This window comes from Mercenaria mercenaria, chromosome 14 (genome assembly GCF_021730395.1).
Source record: "Mercenaria mercenaria strain notata chromosome 14, MADL_Memer_1, whole genome shotgun sequence".
Taxonomy (NCBI): domain Eukaryota; kingdom Metazoa; phylum Mollusca; class Bivalvia; order Venerida; family Veneridae; genus Mercenaria; species Mercenaria mercenaria.
The window spans coordinates 76,211,436-76,225,284 of NC_069374.1; positions in this window are offsets into that span (position 1 = coordinate 76,211,436).

The following is a 13,849-nucleotide window of genomic DNA, read 5'->3' on the forward strand; positions in this document are numbered from 1 at the left end:
AGGTCTTTTTTATATCGTCTTTTGTATCTAGTATTTCTTTCATTCTTGCAAGAGTTTTCTTTATTCATGTTAATATATTTAATGACTATTCTAATATGACATCCTCGATCAATAAGTACTAAGTATAACTGCACGAGAAAATCATAATACAAATAGTTTTACCTGTATTCTTCTCCAGGTAAAAACATGTTAGAAAATTAAAAAAAAGTAGCTCGTCCTGTATTCGAACCAGCACCGTAAGCTTACAAATCATACGTGTTAACCACCAGACCACGCCGCTACTTACATCGGTTTTTCGATATAAGATATTTGTCATGTAATGTGTCCACCTGATTCCCTATTTCATTGTTATGGGTTGATCCGGTATTAGTAAATAAAGGCCACAGTTATCGCGTTTTGTTAATACATTATCATTCCTCCAGTAAATATGACAAAAGCTAGATTCACAATAAAGTCCGATAAAAGCGGAAATTTCACCGTTACAAAATGCAAAAGAGCCAATTGTAGTTTATGCAAACATATAAAAAAAAAAGCAATTACTAGTACTACAGCTTTAACGGCAAAAGATTTTACGTAAAGAAAATATGTCCTGTGATGTGAAAAAAAATGTACTGTATTTAATCACCTGCAACGGATGCGATATTCTGAATAATTACATAATAACGTTTATTACCCCTCTTTGAGAAGATAACGTCAGAGTTACGTCCCTTTATACCATAGTAAGTCACGTTACATTGCATGTACACTGATGAGCGAAACTAGTTTGTATTTTTATAATTAAATACTGTTGGAAAGGCATGTGAAGTCATTTTATTTATTATATATATATATATATATAAACAAAATCGGTAGTGACATGAACATTTCAAAGTTTCAAAACATCTAAATTATTTCTGTATCTATCTTAAAATAAATTTTTGATGTGGTATTATTTGAAAATTTCAGCCAATTTTGCCCCCCATTTTCTTGCACAAAAACAAAACAAAAACAAACGCAATTTAGCATGTGGACGTGCACACGTCTAAAACCACACAAAACAAACACAAAAAGCAAACACAAGAGGACAAAACGCACAAATAAAGGGACGTAGTGGGGGGCCGCCTTGGAAGGCTAGCGTAAACGGATTTTATGCGTATAATGTAGAAGATACTCCTCCAAACCACACAGGCGTGTTTTTTTTTACTTTGTTGTTTGATCATCATCTTTCCTTTTCTCAAATTATATTTATTAGCAGATGAACTTTGACTAGGTCGGTCATTCTTGTGCGGAACAGCGTCCTACTCGTTGTTTCTGACAAAACGTCCTGAACCATTTCGTATTGTAATCATTTCATATGCAAGCCATATGTGGCGAAATTGGCTATGTAGAGGTATTGTTCATATACATTGCTAACTTTACTAAATGTCCTCTGTAAACTTGGCATTCTCAACAGAAAGACTTTTAACTGCTGAGGACGAATTGTTATGAGTATATTAGGTAAAGGGATATAATTCAAAATATGAGAAGAGATACTTTACATTTGACATTCTCCATCTTTTCATACAGTTTAAATAAATTCCCTTAAAGAATTATGCCTTGAAAAGTAAATTTAACAAATAGAGATCATTCAAAACGAAGGCAAAGCAGAATAATGACTTTTGCATTCTTTTATTCTTTCATAATAATCTCTGTCATTATTTAAAGTTTAAACAAAACCCCTTCAATGTTTAGAATTATGTTCAAAAATGTATTATGAGTAAGTCAAACAAAGTGAAATGAGGGGTTTATAGTTCTGTACTTTACACGTCATCATCTACTATTGTCTAAAGATTTAAAAATATCCTAATTACAGTTTTGGACTAATTCTCCGGGAAAAATGTTATCAAATAAAAATATCATTTAAAGCAATAAGCGTGACAGAGTTATATACTACACTACACATTTGCCTCTGGCATTGTGCAAAGGTTTAAAACAATTCCTTCTGTAGATTTATAGTGTTATGGATTGACACATTCGAACGTATGGAAACAATTTCTATACATCCTTCGCCTTTCGGTGGGTGGGTGGGGGTAACATTTACCGGACGATATTTCAAATTATCGCATTAGTTCAGTGTCTTAAACACTATTATAAAATGTAATTTTCTATATAAAATTTGATAAATATGCCATTTTTGGAGTATTTATTAGCGGTAAGCACAGAGAGAAAGCAAATATTAATTTAAGTCAGTGCGTCTTATGTGCAAAGTGTTTTTAAGTGACGGTCATATATTATAAGAACAATGGATATTCTTTCAGAACACACGCACATTTAGAATTTGTGACAAGATCGTGCCCGGTCCTTGACTTACCCCTGAAAAAGCCCAAATGTGTCCATTTTACCTTGTGAACACGATAAAAGTGACATTTTACATTGTACGTTAACCACATTTACACACAACTTCAGTGCGTCTTATGTGCGAAGTTTTTAAGTGACGGTCATATATTATAAGAACAATGGATATTCTTTCAGAACACACGCACATTTAGAATTTGTGACAAGATCGTGCCCGGTCCTTGACTTACCCCTGAAAAAGCCCAAATGTGTCCATTTTACCTTGTGAACACGATAAAAGTGACATTTTACATTGTACGTTAACCACATTTACACACAACTTCAGTGCGTCTTATGTGCGAAGTTTTTAATGTGACGGTCATATATTATAAGAACAATGGATATTCTTTCAGAACACACGCACATTTAGAGTTTGTGACAAGATCGTGCCTGGTCCCTGACTTACCCTGAAAAAAGCCCAAATTTGTCCATTTTACCTTGTGAACACGATAGGAGTGACATTTTACATTGTATGTTAACCACATTAACACACAACTTGAATCACAATAATATCTCGGTTCCTAGATTTCATCCTGGGTTCTAAAGTTACTGCGTGAAAGGAGAAACTTTTTTCTATATTGGCCTTTCAGCCATATAGAGGTTTTATTTATGGTTTGATTTTTATCTTGATTATTCCTATGCCATGTTCAAAACTGGGTTATATGGGTTAAAACCTAGGTTACCCGATCAAAAGAAAGGAAGAGCTTTTTAACACTCTTGAGGCCACATTTATGACCTTATCTTCATGAAACTTGGTCAGAATGTGTGTCTTGATGATTGCTAGCCCAGATTTGAAACTTGGTCATGTGGGTCAAAAACGAGGTCACCCGCTTAAATCAAGGGAAATGCTTGTTAACACACTAACGTCCATATATTTGACCCTATCTTCACGAAACTTGGTAAGAACATTTATCTTGATGATTCCTTTGCCAACTGGGTCATGCTTGGGAAAAAACTAGGTCATCACTCAAATCAAAGGAACAGCTTGTTAACACTGTAGAGGCCACATTTATGACCCTGTCTTCATGAAACATGGTCAGAATGTTTATGTTGATGATTTCAAGGTCAAGTTTAACAGGGGAGCGATATAGAGTCATTATGACGCTCTTGTTTCCCACAGCAAGTCTAAATTACATATACCACATACTAATATATCCAAGAATCATGAATTTTTGCTTAACTGAATGGTTTTGAAACTATCTATGTGATGGTTCCGTTTTTATACCGTTGAAACACAGGTCTCCACACTTCATTCAAATATTTCTTACTTTGGAAATTTACTTAGTCAGTAATTTTAACAGTTTTTCCTGAATTAAACATGCATTTACAAGGGAGTTTTTTCACTACAGCAAAGACCATGTACACATTGTCAACGAACAAAACAATAAATAACTGCACTTGTAAATCAAAATGTTCATTTGTTTCATTTTATTAATCTGGTTGAATGAACTTCAATAAATTATGATCTGGAAAAACGCAAAATTTACTAAATCACAATGATACATTCCTACTAAAGGTCACTGATAATTACAACAGTTAATGCCATCCGATCAAATAACGTCAACCAGTGGGAATGCAATCTCCCCGATATTATTTACTAGTATATTCTTAAAGGATCTGAAATCATTTTTTTTTTATTTTACGCAAGGAAAGCGAAATGTATGTGTTAAGTTGTTCATAAATCCGCGGACTGATTTAAAGCAACGTTTTCTCTGTACTTCTACAGACATAAATGCACAAGAAAATGTGAATTTACCCTTTATTCAAACTGACTGGACAGTGAAAAGCAGCTTGGTCTACAACGCCAGCGGTCTGGGTTCGATTCCTGGTCGCGGCTGACATCCCGATCATAATAATAATAATTACAATAAAATAATAATAATATTTGAAATCGATATTAGGCTATATGCATTGTTACTGGAAAAGTTGAGTTAAGCAAATCTTTTATTTAATTGGGTGATAGGTTTTTCTGAGCTTTATACACCAAGACCGCTGCGTGATAATGACACCTGTTTCTAAATGGTAATCAGTTCATTATGTAATATTAGTGTTCAGTACTGGATTATTGGATTAAATTGGTACTGTTTCTAGCAGTATTGCATACTGGGTACGTAAATATGGCGTCATTCGTGGACTCGGCTGGAAATAAGTTGTCCCATCTATTCCAGGTGGGGACTTTACCTTTTTACCAGAGAAACTATATTTTTTTCTCTGAACTCGAAAATATAATACATTTATAGAAATAGTCTGCATAAAGGGATCTGACTGAATTCAGACGGTTGACTTTCCAATACGTGAGATCCGCGATGACACCAGTTCGCATTATGAATTATTATAGGTAGAGAGAATTTATACGAACAGTAGTAGACTTCTAAGATTTTTCAATGTTGAACATATCTTCGGGCTGTTACATTTTGAATGACGTTATCATTCTTTTAAGGTTTTGAATTTCAAGAAGATAGCCAAAAACGTTTAACAACAGACAACAATATCTGTACACACAGTGTATTTAGTTCCGACGTCTCTGAACAATTTAACAAAATTCTTATGCAGGTAACACTTAAAAAGGAAAGAGAAGAAGACACCTTCCCTCACCCCCTAAAAATGGTACATGTACACACTATAAACGTCATTGATCAATTAAATGCTGCGAGTACTTGTCAATTGTTTATCAGCCATGCGAACAAGGCATGTATCAAATTTGAACGTCTTTATATAACCCAAAGCATTTCAAATCAGTGTAAATATAAGGTGAAGTTACCATGATTTGTCACGAAAAGAACATCTATAGAGATGACAAATGCTGAACAATCTGTCCTAACTTTCATATAAAAAGAGGCAATTTAATTCTTGAAATATTGCAATTCGAAATTTTCACTTGTATTTTGCCAGTATGTGAGTCTAAGCTGGGACCTGGGATAGGACTGATGCCCCAGTACCATACAACTTTCTTTTTGTTAATTGGAACATCTTATCGTCATCATGTATCCAGGATAATACATTTCGCCAACTGAAACATGCGTCAATCTCAGCAGAAAACATGCATTTTGTACAGAAAACAATTTCTTTGCACTGCACATCTCAAGGGCTGAACCATTAGCGGAGATTAACTCAACTTAGTTACTTGCTATGCCATGAACCAAGAATAATCCTAAAGTTGTTCTATCTAATTTCATAAAAACAAATCTTTGTTTATTCTAAAGAAGTGGGGTATTTGCTTACATTGGAAATTTACAGTTACTCACGTTTCTCCAAAAGTCACCTGGTCCAACCACATCTTGTAGTAGAGATCCATACATAGTCTAGATGAAGAAAGTGTCACTCACCACCCAGTGTTTTCATAAGTTCTGTACTAATACAGTACCAGTAAGCCATTTCTATAATCTAATAATAACACTATACACACCAGCAACTCAAAACATGTAGCGCCCTCTCTTATGCTATTGTCAGTCTTGACGGGGAAATAACTCTTGTTTATCGCTGAAGCCGTTGGTTTTCTTTTGAGTCGTTGCAGGTCATCAGCTTGCCACAAATATGCGTGTTTATCTATTCAAAGGCAGAGTTTGGAGTAAAAAGCGACACTTCTCCTATTTGTAAATAGATGGTGTACTGCAAGACAAGTAATGTAGACACTTAATAGGCACAAGTTTGTTTGTTTGTTTGTTTGTTTGTTTTGGGTTTAACGCCGTTTTTCAACAGTATTTCAGTCATGTAACGGCAGGCAGTTAACCTAACCAGTGTTCCTGGATTCTGTACCAGTACAAACCTGTTCTCCGCTAATAACTGCCAACTTCCCCACATGAATCAGAGATGGAGGACTAATGATTTCAGACAGAATGTCGTTTATCAAATAGTCACGGAGAACATACGCCCCGCCCGAGGATCGAACTCACGACCCCGCGATCCGTAGACCAACGCTCTTACCTACTGCGCTAAGCGGGCGGGCTAATAGGCACAAGGGAAACATGTATTCTTCTAAAAAATCCAAAGCTAAACGCTGTGTACTCGTTCCGAAAGGACACGATTTTTAATTCGATAGTATACCTCATTCGGTATATCGCATGTAACAGAAGACGGATTGATCCTGAGCGACGATAATCAGTAAGATCTATTCCCTAGTATATTGCCATTCTTTATTGCATTTCTTTCATGCGATAAATGCTACGAAATATGTTAAGCATATAAACTACTCTAAATGTGCATTTTGTGCCAAGTTTTTTCTCTCTTCTTTTTATTACTTTATTGTTGAGTTCGGACGCCTTGATTTGATACCGCATATCTTTTGAAAACAACCACATATTTCATAATTAATGAATATGTATGTATTGCGAGAAAAGTTCTTAAACTAGAAAAATCTCTTTGATTTTCTATTAGTTGTATAAATATTTCATATACTGTGCACATTTTCGAGCTTAAGCGGGAACAAAAACGATGTTCTTTTGCAAGTAAGCAGAGACAAACCCCGTATTATCTAATATGTGAAGGTTTTTTATTAATTGAAATCGATTCAATGATTCGGTATTGCATAAAAAAATTAATTAGATAAATGACTCGTCTAACAAATATACGTACGTTTCTAATGTAAATTGTTTATGTAAAATACATGCAGTGACAAAATGGTCACTGTTATTACGGAAAACGTTGTACACAATTGTTAATACGAGAATGATAACATAAGTACGGAATAGTCTCTTAAAACGACATCTGACCCCAATGTCACGAAAAAAACAAACTTACGTAATTACTTCGTTAAGCCTGTTATCTTAAATTCATGTTTTTGCTTAAGTTAATATTAATGTTGATTTCTTTTCTATATAAATGTATGTATAGCTAAATTATACTATGATTAATAGTATTTGTCTGCAGTACTTGTTTGTCACGCACATGTGATATTTCTATTTAAGCACGATATGACAAACTTAAGTATTTCCGTCAGTATAATTCTTATTTCTTTACTGTCAAATTCAGAAGTGTTGTGTCAAGAACTATAAAATAGTCATGTATGGTTCTGATATAGATGAAAAAGTCAACATTGAAGGCGCATAAAGGGCAAAAACAAGCATTTGAAATAACAAACTTAGCAATGTAATTACCTAAGTTTTTTCGTGAAATTGTGGCCAGATTCAAAATGTACGTTTCTTTGGGGACCAAACAAGAGGGCCAAGATGGCCCTAGGTCGCTCACCTGAGAAACACACCATAACACACCATAACAGTGTAAACATGTTTGACCTAATGATTTCATGGAAAAATTATTCTGACAAATTATCATTAAAATTGGAGCAAAAAATTTTGAGTATAAACAAGTATTTTCTTTGATCTGACCTAGTGACCTAGTTTTTGACCCCAGATGACCCATATTCAAACTTATCCTAGAGTTCATCAAGGCTATCATTCTGACCAAATTTCAAGAAGATCAATTGAAAAATACAGCCTCTATCGCATACAGAAGGTTTTTCTTTGATTTGACCTAGTGACCTAGTTTTTGACCCCAGACTACCCATATTCAAACTTGACCTAGATTTCATCAAGGCAACCATTCTGAACAAATATTATGAAATCCAGTGTAAAATGCAGCCCCTATTGCATACACAAGGTTTTTCCATTATTTAACCTAGTGACCTAGTTTTTAAACCCAGCTTATCCATATTCAAACCTGACCCAAATTTTATCAAGGCTATCATTCTGACAAAATTTCATGAAGATCAGTTGAAAAATACAGCCTCTATAGCGTACACAAGTTTTTTCTTTGATTTGACCTAGTGACCTACATTTTGATCCAAGATAACCCATATTCAAACTTGACCTAGATTTTATCAAGGCTATTATTCAGACTTAATTTCATAAAGATTTATTGAAAAATACAGCTTCTATTGCATACACAAAGTTTTTCTTTGATTTGACCTAGTGACCTAATTTTTGACCCCAGTTGACCCATATTCAAACTTGACTAATATTTTATCAATGCAATCATTCTGACCAAATTTCATGAAGATCAATTTAAAAATACAGCATCTATCGCATACACAAGGTTTTTCTTTGATTTGACCTAGTGACCTACTTTTTGATTCAAAATGACCCATTTTCAATCTCGGCCTAGATTTCGTTAAGGTTATTATTTTGACTTAATTTCGGGAAGATCAATTGAAAAATACAGCCTCTATCGCATATACAAGCATTTTCTTTGATTTGACCTACTGACCTAGTTTTTGATCCCAGATAACCCATTTTCGAACTCGACCTAGATTTCTTCAAGGTTACCATTCTGACCAAAATTCATGAAGATTAATTGAAAAATACAGCCTCTATCGCATACACAAGGTTTTTCTTTCATTTGACCTAGTGACCTAGTTTTTGATTCCAGATGACCCATTTTCAAACTCGGCCTAGACTTCATCAAGGTTATTATTCTGACCAAAATCCATGAAGATTAATTGAAAAATACAGCCTCCATTGCATACACAAGGTTTTTCTTTGATTTGACCTAGTGACCTAGGTTTTGATTTCAGATGACCCATTTTCAAACTCGGCCTAGATTTCATCAAGATCATGAAGTTCAGTTGAAAAATACAGCCTCTATCGCATACACAAGCCAAATGTTGACAGACGACAGACAGACAGACAGAAAGACAGACGACAGACGCCGGACATCGAGCGATCAGAAAAACTCACCTGAGCATTGCTCAGGTGAGCTCAAAATAAACAAACCCCCCAAAAAACATATATTTTTAGTTATTCAGCCGTACGACTACATGTACGATTAACTTTGAATGCGTCTAACTTTCGACTTTAACTGCAATGCTAAACAACGTTGATATCTAAATAGCTTTATATTTAAAACAGTTCGTGTGAGCATACCGTGAATGCATTTATAAATTTTACGACATACGTCAATAGTAGGTAACTGCGCACTTGTATACAAACACGTATAACATAAAACAGTTCGCAGTTCAAAGAAAATTTACCCAGAAAGGATAATAATAATGAAGATCAAGGTAAATATCCATTTGTCTTCTTTTTTGTTCTAAATCACATCGTCTTCATCAGAAACTTTGTATTTGCAAGGTATTGTTTCAGACATTATACATGAAAACAGTCAAAAAATATATTGGCTGATATTTACTCAAGATGTGAACTTGAATATGAAATATTTACAGTTACGAACAGAGAACAGAGAAATTTATTTGTTTACAAAGATTTACAAAGGTTGTCTTCTCTCTGCCGTTCTGGTCGATTATTTATAGCACGGTTGCCTGTGATTTTTTTTTATCTATTTTTAGATGCCAAGATCATTTTTAGCATCTGTACACTGTTTACCCTGAATCATTGGATCAACTTGGCGATTTATACAAATACGTAATAATATTAACTTAATTATAAGTGTTTGCTTTTCTGTCTGAACGTATTTGTTCGAAAAAAGTTAATAGCCAAACATTGATATGAATAAACCTATAAAATACACAAACACATCTTGATTTCTTTCGTCGGCACTCTCCGCATCTTTCATATCAATATCAGAAAAATACATGTATTACAACAGGTTTTACATCTGTTCGCCTTTAATCCATGAAGCTATGAACCCTATGTAAATGAAATGGTTACAGTGAGCATGGTTGGGCGAATTGTAAGATATTAAAGAATCCCATGCCTAATGTTAAAATACATTAAAATATTATGTGTGAAAATGAATCATATCGAGACATTTTCATTATCAAAGCATTACTCGCTACAACTTTGCGACCGTGGTATTATTTAGGACTTTACACACTGAAGTATTGTAATAAGGTATATAGTGTTACCTCGATAATTTTATTTACAAACAGTACCATAATTATCATAAAGAAAAGATAATACCAGAGAAGGTGACATTCCCTTTATACTTGTATACAATATTTGCAAAATCTCGGTCCAAGCACTGGAAATTTCTTAGTTGCTCCTGAGTGTCTCCCACCTAACTTAGAGGCCTGTGCTGGTTCCTCACAGTAAAGACGGCTTCGCCTGTATTAGTTATACGCCAGGCACGTTAAAGAACCAGACTGTCTACTAATTTAGCCGGATAGGCCTGTATATAAAAATTGTTATAAATATTGTAAACATGTTACTTTCATAGAGTTCAAAGACCACATATGAACTTCAATACATGTTAAAATAGAGAAAAGTGGAAACTTCACAGGTCGCTCAACACGACAAAAACGAAAATGTTGCAGGCTCGGTTTGATAGTCAGATTATTACATAAGTCGGTTTGGTATAAAAATAATGTCAAAGAACTTGTTCGCATTTTTACCAACGTCCGGCTATAACGAATACATGTGTTCGTCTCAAGAGTTCGCTATAACAAGAGTTTATTTCATAAAGGAAAAGGAAATTCACTTAAGGTCAGAGCAAAAAAGAAAATGGTATCGTCAAACTAATAGGGAAAAACACCAATCAATGCCATGTGTCTTATTGATCTCTCGACTTTAAAGATTTGATAATGTAAAACACACGCGCGCGCGCGTGCGCGTACGCACGCACGCACACGCACACGCAGATCTCAGGTTACTATGAAATTTATCATCAAATCTTTATTCCGATAGTAACATTTAGTAAAATATGCACACATATACAATAGCGATAGCCGTGTTGAAGGAGTGTTTTGGTGATATATAGATTACGTTAAAACGTATTTCCCATTCATTTGGCTTTCAGTATAAATGCGTTTCTTTATACAGCCGATGAATGTCAATTTCCATAAATCTTTACATTTCGAAGAGCAGTTGCGCACTAGAAATATGATATGCAAAACAAAGAAAAAAGACTTAGTTAAAATTTAAGTAACTAAATGCCAGTAAATAAAATTAGATAGTTAACAGCTATCATCTAAATTTGAACACTTACTTTATTGATGTTGGGACACCTATGTCATTCATCGCGTTGACAACGCCCATCGCTCATGACTTTAAAGTTAAAAAGCAGCAAACTATTTACACCAACTATAAACGCTGTACTCCCACTCTTCCTGTTGCGACCAATCAAAACAAAAAACAAACAACTGGCAGGCTGAAGGTAAGTCGTCTTCAAATTAATTATTTTGCTTTGCACGGTGTGTGTATGTAAGTTTTACGAAAAGTTGAACACAAATATGTGTATGTGGTGATATAACAGATGAAACAGACAAGTAATGTTTACAAAATGCTGATAAAATGTTGACTGATCACACTCACTGCATGGACTTTCATTCGGCCATGTCAAGAAACTGGTGAATAACATGTCAGATTGATTTACAATCCAATAATCCATGTTCATGCATACTCCATACATTTATGTAAACAAGATGTTGCATAAATGTTGAGTTTTTGAAAGAAACTACTTTTTATCTAGACGATAAAAACATTCAACACGGTTAAATGACATAAAATACATACCGAAGTGTCTTTATCGATCAGTCTTCAAGTATATAATGTCATTTAATGTCAACCCAACGTGCTATGCATGTACTTATCCATGGAGTGGGTTGGGTGGTGGGGGTGACTCGCTATCCTAACTAATTTTATAATGTAAATGAAGGCTTCGAAATCGTTTACATGTAAGTATTACTTGTTGGTATTACAGTAACATATACCCTCATAACATACAGAATTAGAAACCGAAAGTATACACAGTGTCCCTCGTATGTCACGCAAGAAATTACCTTCTGTCGATTGCTTATGGAAGTCACGCAAAGAAACGTTTCCTGACGACTTCGAACAGTCAATGAAGTGATACAGGAGGGGACTATTAGTTTATCTCTGTCCGTCCGTGTGTCTATCTATCAGTCTGTCCGCCAACAATTTTAGTCGTACTTATGTTTGATAAGACGGGCCCCTATGTCTTATGCGCTACACATCGACTCAAGATGGTGAACATTTGTAACAATTTTTTTTCAGAATCCCCTCATGCATAAAGACGTTATGGCCTGGACACGAAAAATGAACACTTGACCTCTTACGTGTGACCTTGACCCTGGAGCTAGGGAACTGTGTCTTGTGAGCGACACATTTTCTCACGATGGTGAACATTTGTGCCGCGTTATTTCAGAATCCCTTAATGCATTAATAAGTTATGGCACGGACACGTAAATTAATTGGACCCTTTTTACCTTTGACCTCGTAAGTGTGACATTGACTTTAAAGAGAAAAGAAAAGAATAAGGATGGGCATTAACTTCATATTTCCTTTGTGTCCTTCGTTTGCGGGTTATAACTATGAGCAAATACTACATGAGCAAAGGAGAGGCCGACATTTAATTCATAAGTCAGTTGCTAAAAGGCATACAGTTTTTTACGAAAGTCGCAAACATTTGTATAGTACTGCAAGCAGACATGCATACAGTCAGGATATCACATCGAATCCTCTTTCACTGACGGTTATGAACACATTGGAGGTTTTAGCAATGATTTCATTTCATTTTACTAAACTAGCATTGTTTCTTTATCCACGAAACGGTCGGATTTATATGTAGATTATCCTTCTAGCAAGAAAATATGTACTTTTGACACCAATAATAGACTTTTTTGCTATAATTTTACCTGTAATCAGGCTAACACATTATATAAAGAAAGAAATCATGTTCAGTTTCCAATGAAATATAAATACACACACCAACAAAGCACATTAATCACTTTAAAATAGGTTTTTCCGACTTTTAGCGGTCAGATTATAGTTTTGATCAGTCGCAATAGGAAAAGGAGGAGTACAGTCGTTTATAGGGTGTGAAACAGTAGGATTTATACATGTATGTAGATCATTCTTCAAGCAAGAAAATATGTACTTTTGACCTGGACAATGTGCAATTTCTGGAGAAAATCAGTGATCAATCGATTTTTTTGCTATAATTTTACTTGTAATCAGACTAACACATTATCGAACGAAACAAATCATGTTCAGCTTCCAATAAAATATAAATATACGCTATATAATAACAAAGCACATTAATCACTTTAAAATAGTTTTTTCTTCAAACTTTTAGGGGTCAGCTTCTGTTTTTGATCGGTCGCAACAGGAAGAGTTTGTGGGCATACTATCTCGGCCAAGTACGATAACCAGTCAAAGCGCACAAGGCACTCTTGGATCATGGTCCTTGAATTACTCGAAAAGCTGCAAATTTTGCCTTGTCTTCTCTTTAAGTCAAACAGTTTTCATCCGATCTTCACCACACTTGGTGACAATGTTTGCTGTGGGCATAATATCTCGGCCAAGTTCGACAACCAGCCAAATCGCCCCAGGCATTCTTGGATTATGGCCCTTGAATTACTCGAAAAACAGCGAATTTAGCCTTGTCCGCTCTCCGTGTCGAACAGTTTGTATCCGATCTTCACCAAACTGTTTTTTTTTCGTTTCAGTTCTGATACTTTTATTATCCCCGTCATAGGTGTGTGTGGGTCGGGGAACCATCCGCACTCCACACCTTACAAATCATATATATGTATATGCAGAATAAGTGCAAGTCTGATTCATGGCATAGACGAAAAGGGTTTTGC